This window comes from Eptesicus fuscus, chromosome 9 (genome assembly GCF_027574615.1).
Source record: "Eptesicus fuscus isolate TK198812 chromosome 9, DD_ASM_mEF_20220401, whole genome shotgun sequence".
In the NCBI taxonomy this organism is placed as follows: Eukaryota; Metazoa; Chordata; class Mammalia; order Chiroptera; family Vespertilionidae; genus Eptesicus; species Eptesicus fuscus.
In genome coordinates, this window is record NC_072481.1 from 95570762 (window position 1) to 95580486 (window position 9725).

The 9725-nt window shown below is 44.3% G+C and overlaps 1 pseudogene; it reads left to right on the top strand.

Annotated features, from left to right (window-relative positions):
- Positions 1 to 941: 941 nt before the first annotated feature.
- On the top strand, positions 942 to 4735 carry LOC103305068 (cold shock domain-containing protein E1-like; annotated as a pseudogene).
- Positions 4736 to 9725: the final 4990 nt, after the last annotated feature.

Genomic DNA, 9725 nt, shown 5'->3' on the forward strand with positions numbered 1-9725 from the left:
ACCTGGAGGCTAAATAGCATCTTACTAAACAATGAGTTAACAATCAAGGAAGAAGTCAAAAGATAATTTGAGACAAATGGAAATGAAAATACCACAATCCCAATTCTATGGGGCCCACATATGGTATTTTGTTATGGCATCCCAAGTAGACTAACACATATGATAAGAACACTTACTTACTATACTGTACAATTTTGCATACCCACAAGCAAGGAATAAAAGTTCCCACTGCTCTATATCTCCACCAGCATTTGTCTTTATCAGTGTTTTGCATTTTTGCCATTCTAATAGGTGTGTAGTGGTATCTCATTGTTGTTTTATTTTGCAATTTCCTAATGACATATGATGTTAAATATCTTTTCATGTGACTATTTAACATTGTTTACCTTCTTTGGTGAAGTGTCTATTCCAATCTCTTTCCTATTGTTTTAAGTGAGTTGTTTTCTTTACGTTTTAAGAGTTCTTTCTATATTTTGGATAACGGTCCTTTCCTAGATGTCTTTTGCAAATATTTTCTCCCAATCTGGCTTAAGAGGGTACTTTAAAAATTCTCATGAGCTGTATTGTTTATGGCGGCTCTGGAGAGGGGTGCTGAGCTATTGCACATGAAGTGCAACAGAACAGACTTTATCACCTGAAACTGCTGCTTCAAGTTCAGATCAGGCAAAGAACAAACCCTGAAACAACCAACAAGACCAAAGAAGAGTACACTTAAGTTGAAGACACAACATTTAATCTGAAACAAGAAGTTTGTGCCTACTTAACAGCTCTGAAAGAGCACTTCCCAACGCTGCTAGTAGTCTTTGTTTTCTTCAGTGCTGTACTGTGAGAGTCCTGGTGCAGCAGCAGTTGTATTCTTTATTATCTTGATAGACCATTTTCTCTCACTCTTTTTTTTTTTAATACTAGCAACACTCATCCTTTGAAACGGGTACTGAAAAAGAAGAATCAGAAAGTACTACTGAAAGTGCAATATTTGATTATCACTGTGAGATGAGCTTTGATCCAAACCTTCTCCACAACAATGGACACAATGGGTACCTCAATAGTACTTCAGCAGCACTGTGTGAAACTGGGGATATTGAAAAACTGCTAACCTCTTACAAATTTATTCAGTGTTCAGAACGTCAAGCTAGACTTTTCTTCCACTGTTCACAGTATAATGGCTACCTGCAGGACTTAAAAGTAGGAGATGATGTTGAATTCGAAGCATCATCTGACTGGCAGACTGGGAAACCCATTGCTGTTAAACTGGTAAAGATGAAACAAGAAATCCTCCCTGAAGACCGAATGAATGGACAAGAAGTGTTTTATCTGACTTACATTCCTGAAGACATGGAAGGGAACATTCAGCTGGAAACCAGAGATAAAATAAAAATTTTAATTGATAACAATAAACATACTGGTGCTGTAAGTGCTCAAAACATTATGCTGTTGAAAATAAACAAGCCCCATGTGTCCCTGGATCCGGGTGAGGCCTCACGCCCCTGGGTCCGGGTGAGGCCACGTGCCCCTGGGTCTGGGAGAGGCCACACGCCCCCGGGTCCGGGTGAGGCCATGTGTCCCTGGATCCGGGTGAGGCTGGGTCCCAGGTCCGGGTGAGGCCACGCGCCCCTGGGTCTGGGAGAGGCCACGTGCCCCTGGGTCCGGGTGAGGCCATGTGTCCCTGGATCCGGGTGAGGCCTCGCGCACCTAGGTCCTGGTGAGGCCACGTGCCCCTGGGTCTGGGAGAGGCCACACGCCCCCGGGTCCGGGTGAGGCCATGTGTCCCTGGATCCGGGTGAGGCTGGGTCCCAGGTCCGGGTGAGGCCACGCACCCCTGGGTCTGGGAGAGGCCACGCGCCCCTGGGTTTGGGTGAGGCCATGTGTCCCTGGATCCGTGTGAGGCCTTGCGCACCTAGGTCCTGGTGAGGCCACGCGCCTGGTGAGGCCACGCGCCCCTCACCTAGGTCCTGGTGAGGCCATGTGTCCCTGGATCCGGGTGAGGCTGGGTCCCAGGTCTGGGAGAGGCCACGCGCCCCTGGGTCCGGGTGAGGCCACGTGCCCCTGGACCCGGGTGTGGCTGGGTCCCTGGGCCTGGGAGAGGCCACACGCCCCTGGGTCCAGGTGAGGCCTTGCGCCCCTGGTCCCGGGTGAGGCTGGGTCCCTGGGCCCAGGTGAGGCCTTGCGCCCCTGGGTACGGGTGAAGCCGGATCCTGGGTCCGGGTGAGGCCGTGTGCCCCTGGATCCATCCGGGTGAGGCTGGGTCCCGGGCCCGGGTGAGGCCACGCGCCCCTTGGGTCTGGGTGAGGCCACGTTCCCCTTAGTCCGGGTGAAGCCGTGCCCCTGGGTCTGGCCGAGACCAAACCAGAGGGAGTCGGACCTCCGTTACCACCATTTGTCCACCATCCAGAGCTGAGGGGTCAGTGCTGACATGTACACATAAGGAACTGGTGGACATTTAAATTGGGTCTCAAAAGAACTGTTGGTCCAGAAAGAAACTCACTACAGACTGATTCATTTGCCTGTCAGCATAACTATTATTGCTCGTCTCACATTCAGTTCTTATAAGTATATATCTAGTGACATATGATCTCGCTCATCTAGGGAAAATGATGAACAACATAGACTGAGGAACAAGAACAGAACCAGAAACAAGGAGGCATCGATCGGACTATCGGGCCTCAGAGGGAGGATAGGGGAGGTTGGGAGGAGGGGGGAGAGATCAACCAAAGGACTTGTGTGCATGCATATGAGCCTATCCAACGGTTAAGTTCAACAGGGGGTTGGGGCATCCGTGTGGAGGGGTGTGGGATGGGAATGGGGGGAGGAGGACAAATATGTGACACCTTAATCAATAAAGAAATTAAAAAAAAAAGAAAATGAAAATAAACAAGCCCGCTGTCAGGGAGTACCATGTGCCATGAAGGAGGCATTTGGCTTTATTGAAAGAGGTGATGTTGTAAAAGAGACATTCTTTCACTATAGTGAAATTAAGGGTGACTTAGAGGCCTTACAGCCTGTAGATGAGGTGGAATTCACAATCAAGGACAGAAATGGTCAAAAAATTGCAGCACATGTCAGACTATTGCCTCAAAGAACAGTCATTTTCAAAATATTAGTTTTGAACATTTTGAAGGAACTGTAACCAAAGTTATTCCAAAAAGTTACCAGTAAAAATCAGACTGACCCATTGCCAGGATGCTTTAAAGTTAATTTTGTGATTCCTAAAGAACTTCTCTTGGGGGATAAAGATACAAAATTCAAGACGACCCTGTTGGAAGGCAACCATGTTAGCTTTACTATTTCAACAGATTGAGATGACAAATTAGAACAAGCAACCAACATAGAAGTTCTATCAAATACATTTCAGTTCACTAATGAAGTCAAAGAAATTGGTGTAATTGCTGCCATGAGAGATGGTTTTGGTTTCATCAAGTGTGTGGATTCTGATACTCATATGTTCTTCAACTATAGTGAAATCCTGGATGGGAACCAGTTCCATATTGCAGATGAAGTAAAGTTTTCTGTGGTTCCTGATATGCTCTCTGCCCAAAGAAATCATGCTATTAGGATTAAAGAACTTCCCAAAGGCATGGTTTCATCCCATTTCCATTCAAATCATCATTTTCTGGGCACTGTAGAAAAAGAAGCCACTTTTTCCAAACCTAAAACCACTAGCCCAAATAAAGGCAAGGAAACGGAGACTGAGGATGGTATTATTGCTTATGATGATTGTGGGGTGAAAGTGAGTATTTTTTTTTTCAAGCCAAGGATGTGAACAGATCTACTTCTCCTCAAATAAGGGATAAGGTTAAATTTAGTATTAGTGACAAACAGAGGCCTGGACATCAGACTGTAACCTGTGTGCAACTTTTAGGTCGTAATTCTAACTCCAAGAGACTCTTGGGTTATGTGGCAATTATGAAGGATACTTTTGGATTTATTGAAACAGCCAATCATGATAACGACATATTTTTCCATTACAGTGAGTTCTCTGGTGATGTCGATAGCCTGTAACTGGGGGACATGGTCAAGTACAACTGGTCCAAAGGCAAAAGCAACAAAGTTAGTGCAGAAAAAGTCAACAAAATACACTCAGTGAATGCCCTTACTAAAGAAGCAGATCCTACATCTACTCTGGTAAAGTCATTCACCCCTTGAGAAGTGTTGATCCAACACAGACTGAGTACCAAGAAATCATTGAGATTGTGGAGGAAGGGGATATGAAAGGCGAGGTCTATCCATCTGGGATAGTTGGAATGGCCAACAAAGGAGATTGCCTGCAGATAGAGGACAGTGTCAAATTCCAATTGTGTGTCCTAAGCCAAAATGCACAGTCTATGGCTTACAACATCACACCTCTGTGTAGGGCCACTGTAGAGTGTGTGAAAGATCAGTTTGGCTTCATTAGCTATGAAGTAGAATATAGCAAGAAGCTCTTTTTCCATGTGAAAGACGTTCAGGATGGCATTGAGCTATAAGCTGGAGATGAGGTGATTCTTAATCAGCACACTGGCACGTGCAGTGTTTGTAATGTTTGGCGAGTCTGCGAGGGCCCCAAGGCTGTTGCAGCTTCACTACCTGATAGGTTGGTCAATCTCTTGAAGAACATCACCATGGATAATGCCAGTGCTCCTGGCCTAATGGTTATTCCTCAGCCAAGGGGACCAGATAACTCAATGGGACTTGGTGTAGAAAGAAAGATCTGTCAGGCTGTTGTCATTGACTAACCACATCCACAAAGCACATCATTAATCCATGATGATCAAGTTGGGAGGATTCTTCATCCCTCCCCAAAATCTAGGATACTTATTCTATTGAGCTATTATACCAGTTTTAACACCTTCCTTGTGTTACTATACTAATAAAAGAAAAATATGTAAATTGACCATCACTGCACAAGTCCACAGCCAATCAGGAGTGAGTATGCAAATTAACCTGACAAATATGGCAATGGCTCCGTCCCCAGCCGCTTCGGGTCTCTGGGCATCGCGCCTCCCCAGGGTATCCCTGCCACGCTCCACACCTGTCAACCATCCTTGCAGCCTCCCTGTGGCCCAGCCCCAGACCTTAGAGGCAACCCTCTTGTGCCTGAGGTCATAGATCCTGGTGTCTGGCATCTCCCTATACCCCACCCCTGCCTTGTTGCTCTGGTAAACAAAACCCTAGTGTTGGAGCAGCCCGGTGGGTGCGGACACACACAGGAGCTCGCTCGGTGCACAGTTAGCGTGCCCCAGGAGCCCTGGCCAAGAAGGGAGGGGGGATGGGCATGGAGGGAGGGCGGGCAGGCAGGAGGCTGAGGGCGGAGGAGGAAGAGGATGAGGAAGGGGGCCAGTTGCATCCCACTTTCACAATGGGAAAGTGAAACTCACTAGTCCACCCAACCTCTCCAGTCCTCCCCGCCTGCCTCACTCCCCCCACTTCTTCCCCTCTGTGCCTCCCTGGGAGCACCAGCACTGCACAGAGGAATTCTCCAGAGAAGGAGGGCGAGGAGGAAGTGGTGCCAGAGTGTGCAAGGCTTGCCACCCCCACTGCCACTGCACAGGCTGCTGGAGCGAGCCCGCCGTGTGCTGGCAGCCAGGGGAAGGAAGGCCTATTCTTGCACGAATCTTCGTGCATCAGGCTTCTAGTGTTTAAAATAAATGAATAAATTTTAAAAACCATTTTAAAATTATGCACAGTTGCAGCCTGGAAAACTTATTTGTCCACCATCCAGAACTGAAATATCATTGCTGTTATGTACACATAAACAACTGTTGGACATAGAAATCAGGACTCAAAAGAACTGTTGGCCCAAAAAGAAACTCACTATAGACTGATTCATTTGCCTCTCAGCATAACCATTATTGCTTATCTCATTTTCGGTTCCTATAAGTGTATTATTCCTAGTATCACATGAGCTCACTCATCTAGGGGAAATGATGAACAACATAGACTGAAGAACAAGAACAGCATTGATCAGATTGTCAGTCCTCAGAGGGAAGATACAGGAGGGTGGGGACAAGGGAGATAGATCAACCAAAGGACTTGTGTGCTTGCATATGAGCCTAACCAGTGATCACGGACAACAGGGGATGGGGGCATGCATGTGGGGGGGTTTGGGATGGGAATGGGGGGGGTTGATGACAAATATGTGATACCTTAATCAATAAAGTAATTTAAAAAAAAAGAAAAAGAAAAATTAAGGTGGTACCATGTAGTATCAAATTTAGGAGCTTTGTTTGGTATATTTAAGGCAACTGGTAATTGCAAAATCCACTTTTCCCATGTAAGTGAAAAATATAAACTGTTACCTTGTTGGCTGTATGAAATTCTGCACTTGATATTTAGTATACTAGATGCCCAGTGCACAAAATTGTGCACAGGTAGAGTCCCTAGGCTTGGCCAGCAATCAGGGCCGAAAGGGGCCTTCCTTCCTCCGGCTGCCAGCCACTGGCTGGGGGCTTTCTTCATTCAGCACAGCCCCCTGGTGGTTAGTGCATGTCATAGCGAGTGGTCAAACTCCCAGTCAGTCAAACTGCCGAGGGGCAATTTGCATATTGGCCTTTTATTATATAGGATATTCTACCTCCATTACTTCTGGCAAGATGTCCAGCCTTAGCACTCAGCTGCATTATTTTCCTTTTCTTTCCTGTTCATTATGCTTTAATTCTGAGGACCACATAAGGGTAGACTATATTAAAATATTTTTTAATTTGTATAGGCAAACTATTTTCTTAAGTTGATGGCCAAATATTAAAATATTATTTTTCATATCATTTATAATCTTGTCACAGTCCACTTAAATAAATTTTGGTTAGATTTCAATGAAAATTATCTTCCAAAGTAACTTTTCCCCCCTGGGATAGGGTGGGGGGTAAATTTGTTACAATTTGGTACAGAATTTCATGCAAGTGAGGTGTACAAGTAGTGTGCTAATTTAAATGTCTTTAAACAAAGATGAATGCAGAAACTCGCTGCTGCTTAGATCACTGCAGTTTCTAGGACCCAGTTTCTTTTACTGCTTTAAAACAAAACAAACACATAAAAAATTGTGCCTGACCAAGAAAAGAAAAAAAGAAAAATCATGTAGGTTTAAAAATGAAAATATAAGTCACATACCACAAAAGTCATCCTTATAGCCGAAACCGGTTTGGCTCAGTGGATAGAGTGTCGGCCTGCAGACTCAAGGGTCCCAGGTTCGATTCCGGTCAAGGGCATGTACCTTGGTTGCGGGCACATCCCCAGTAGGGGGTGTGCAAGAGGCAGCTGATCGATGTTTCTCTCTCATCGATGTTTCTAACTCTCTATCCCTCTCTCTTCCTCTCTGTAAAAAATCAATAAAATATATATTAAAAAAAAAGTCATCCTTATAAAGTGTAAATTTGCAATGAATTTAGTATATTTACAGAATTGTATGATCATCACTACTATCTAATTCCAGGACATTTTCATCATTTTAAACAACCCCCCTACATAGTAGCAGTCACTCCTCTCTTCCCCTCCCCTCATATCCAGGAAACCACTCATGTACTTTCTAATTTTATGCATTCTAAACAGTTCACAGACTGGAATCATGCAGTATGCGGCCTTTTGTGACTTCCCTCACTTAGCATAGTTACATTTTCAAGGTTCACCCATGTTGTATTAGTACCTAATTTCACATTTTACTTATCTAGTCATCCACGATGAGTATTACTTGGGTTGTTTCCACTTTTTTAGCTATTACAATTCATGCTGCTATGAACATTCATGTACAAGTGTTTGTGTGGGTATATGTTTTCAAATCTTTGGGGCATATACCTAAGAGTAGAATTTCTAATTCCTTTGGTAATGCTAACTTTTTGAGAAACTGACAAGCCACTTTTTAAACTATCTGCACCATTCTACATTCCTACCAGCAACCTATGAGTGTTCCATATACTGTACATCTTCACCCACTTATTATTGACCGTACTTATTATTATGGCCATCTCAGTGGGTGGGAAAGGGTATCTCCAAATTATGTTTTTTATTTCTTTTTTTTTTAATGCTTATGATGTTGGACATCTTTTCTTGCGCTTATTGGCCATTTGTATATCATTCTTAGAGAACATCTCTTCAGATTCTTTCCCATTTTTAATTGGGTTATTTGTTTTCTATTGTTGAACTCTAGGATGTCTTTGTATATTCTTGATACATTTCCCTTATCAGATATATGATTTGCAAATATCTTGTCCCATTTTTGGCTTGTCTGTTCACTTACATAAAGGTGTCTTGGCAAGCACAGAAATTATGATTTTGATGCAGTCCAACTTATTTATTTCTTCTTTCATTGCTTGTGCTTTTCAAAGGTGAAATTCACCTTTTTCTACAATTTTTCTTATCTGCAAATCTTTTTATTATTTTTTTTTCTTGTACATCATGGGTGTCATGGGTTGCTTGATATTTCTGCCCATCTTACTAATTTCATGTGCCATTGGAACTGCAGTTTTTAATTAAACAATTAACTTCACCTTCAGTGAAAATAAACAGGTTAAGCTATTTCCTTCTTTGGAAAGAGTCAAAAGTCTTGAGCCATGGAGCACCTCAGGTCCCTGAGCTGGAAACGGCATCTGTGAGAAATTGTGTCCTTCTGTTGGTGGCATTTTAGGGAGGAGGGTGCTTCCTGCCTAGTGAAGCTCTCATCAAGTTTCAGTCCAAATAAAGCTGAGAGAGTTTACAGCTTGTGAGGGTGGAGGGCAGGGCATTCGTGATGAGAGTTGTTCCGTACATTTGTTTTTTCTAGTTGTAGGCTTGCCAATCAAAGAAGAAGCAAGCTCATGCTTAACCCAGCATAGACTAAACAGCCAGGGGACTGGGGATGGGAATTTGCTTACAAAGGAATTTCCTGCATGGTTTGGAGGTCAATGGCCATGAAAAAAGTTCGTTGAAGGGCTTAATCTATGACTCAACATATGTTCATGAATGTAAAGTCCCACCTTTGCATCTAAAGACTGTAAGCAGGGCGGCCAGAAAGAGAGTTTACACTTAACCCAAGCAAAACATTACTCTATATGGGACGCTTCATGCCCACCTCCTGCACAGCAATAAAACTAGGTCAAGTTCCAAAGTCTTTAGAGCTAGATCTTTTAAATTAAAAAAAAAAAAGTTACATACCACAGCATGGTACCTAGATAGAATAGACTAGAATTTTCCTATTCTAATTACTTAGTGAGTTTTGAACATTGAAATGAATTGCAGCAGCATGGTTTAACCAGAATTTAGTTCTTACGATTACTCTGCCAGTGAATATAATCAGTGATCCAAAACACATTTCTCATAGTACTGAAATAAATTGTCACAGAAAATAGGTCACAATTACCAAAGTTATTCTATACTAGAGGCCCGGTGCACGAAATTCGTGCATGGGGGCGGGGGCGGGGAGGTATCCCTCAGCTCAGCCTGCACCCTCGCCAATCTGGGACCCCTTGAGGGATGTCTGACCACCCGTTTAAATGGATGGTCGGACATCCCTCTCACAATCCAGGACTGCTGGCTCCCAACCACTCGCCGGCCTCTGCCTGATTGCCCCTAACCGATTCCACCTGCCAGCCTGATCACCCCCTAACCACTCCACTGCCAGCCTGATCAATGCCTAACTGCTCTCCTGCTGGCCCAATTGCCCTTAACTGCCCTCCCCTGCCAGTCTGGTCACCCCTAACTGCCCTCCTCTGCCAGTCTGGTCACCCCTAACTGTCCTCCCCTGAAGGCCTGGTCCCCCGCAACTGCCCTCCCCTGCCAGC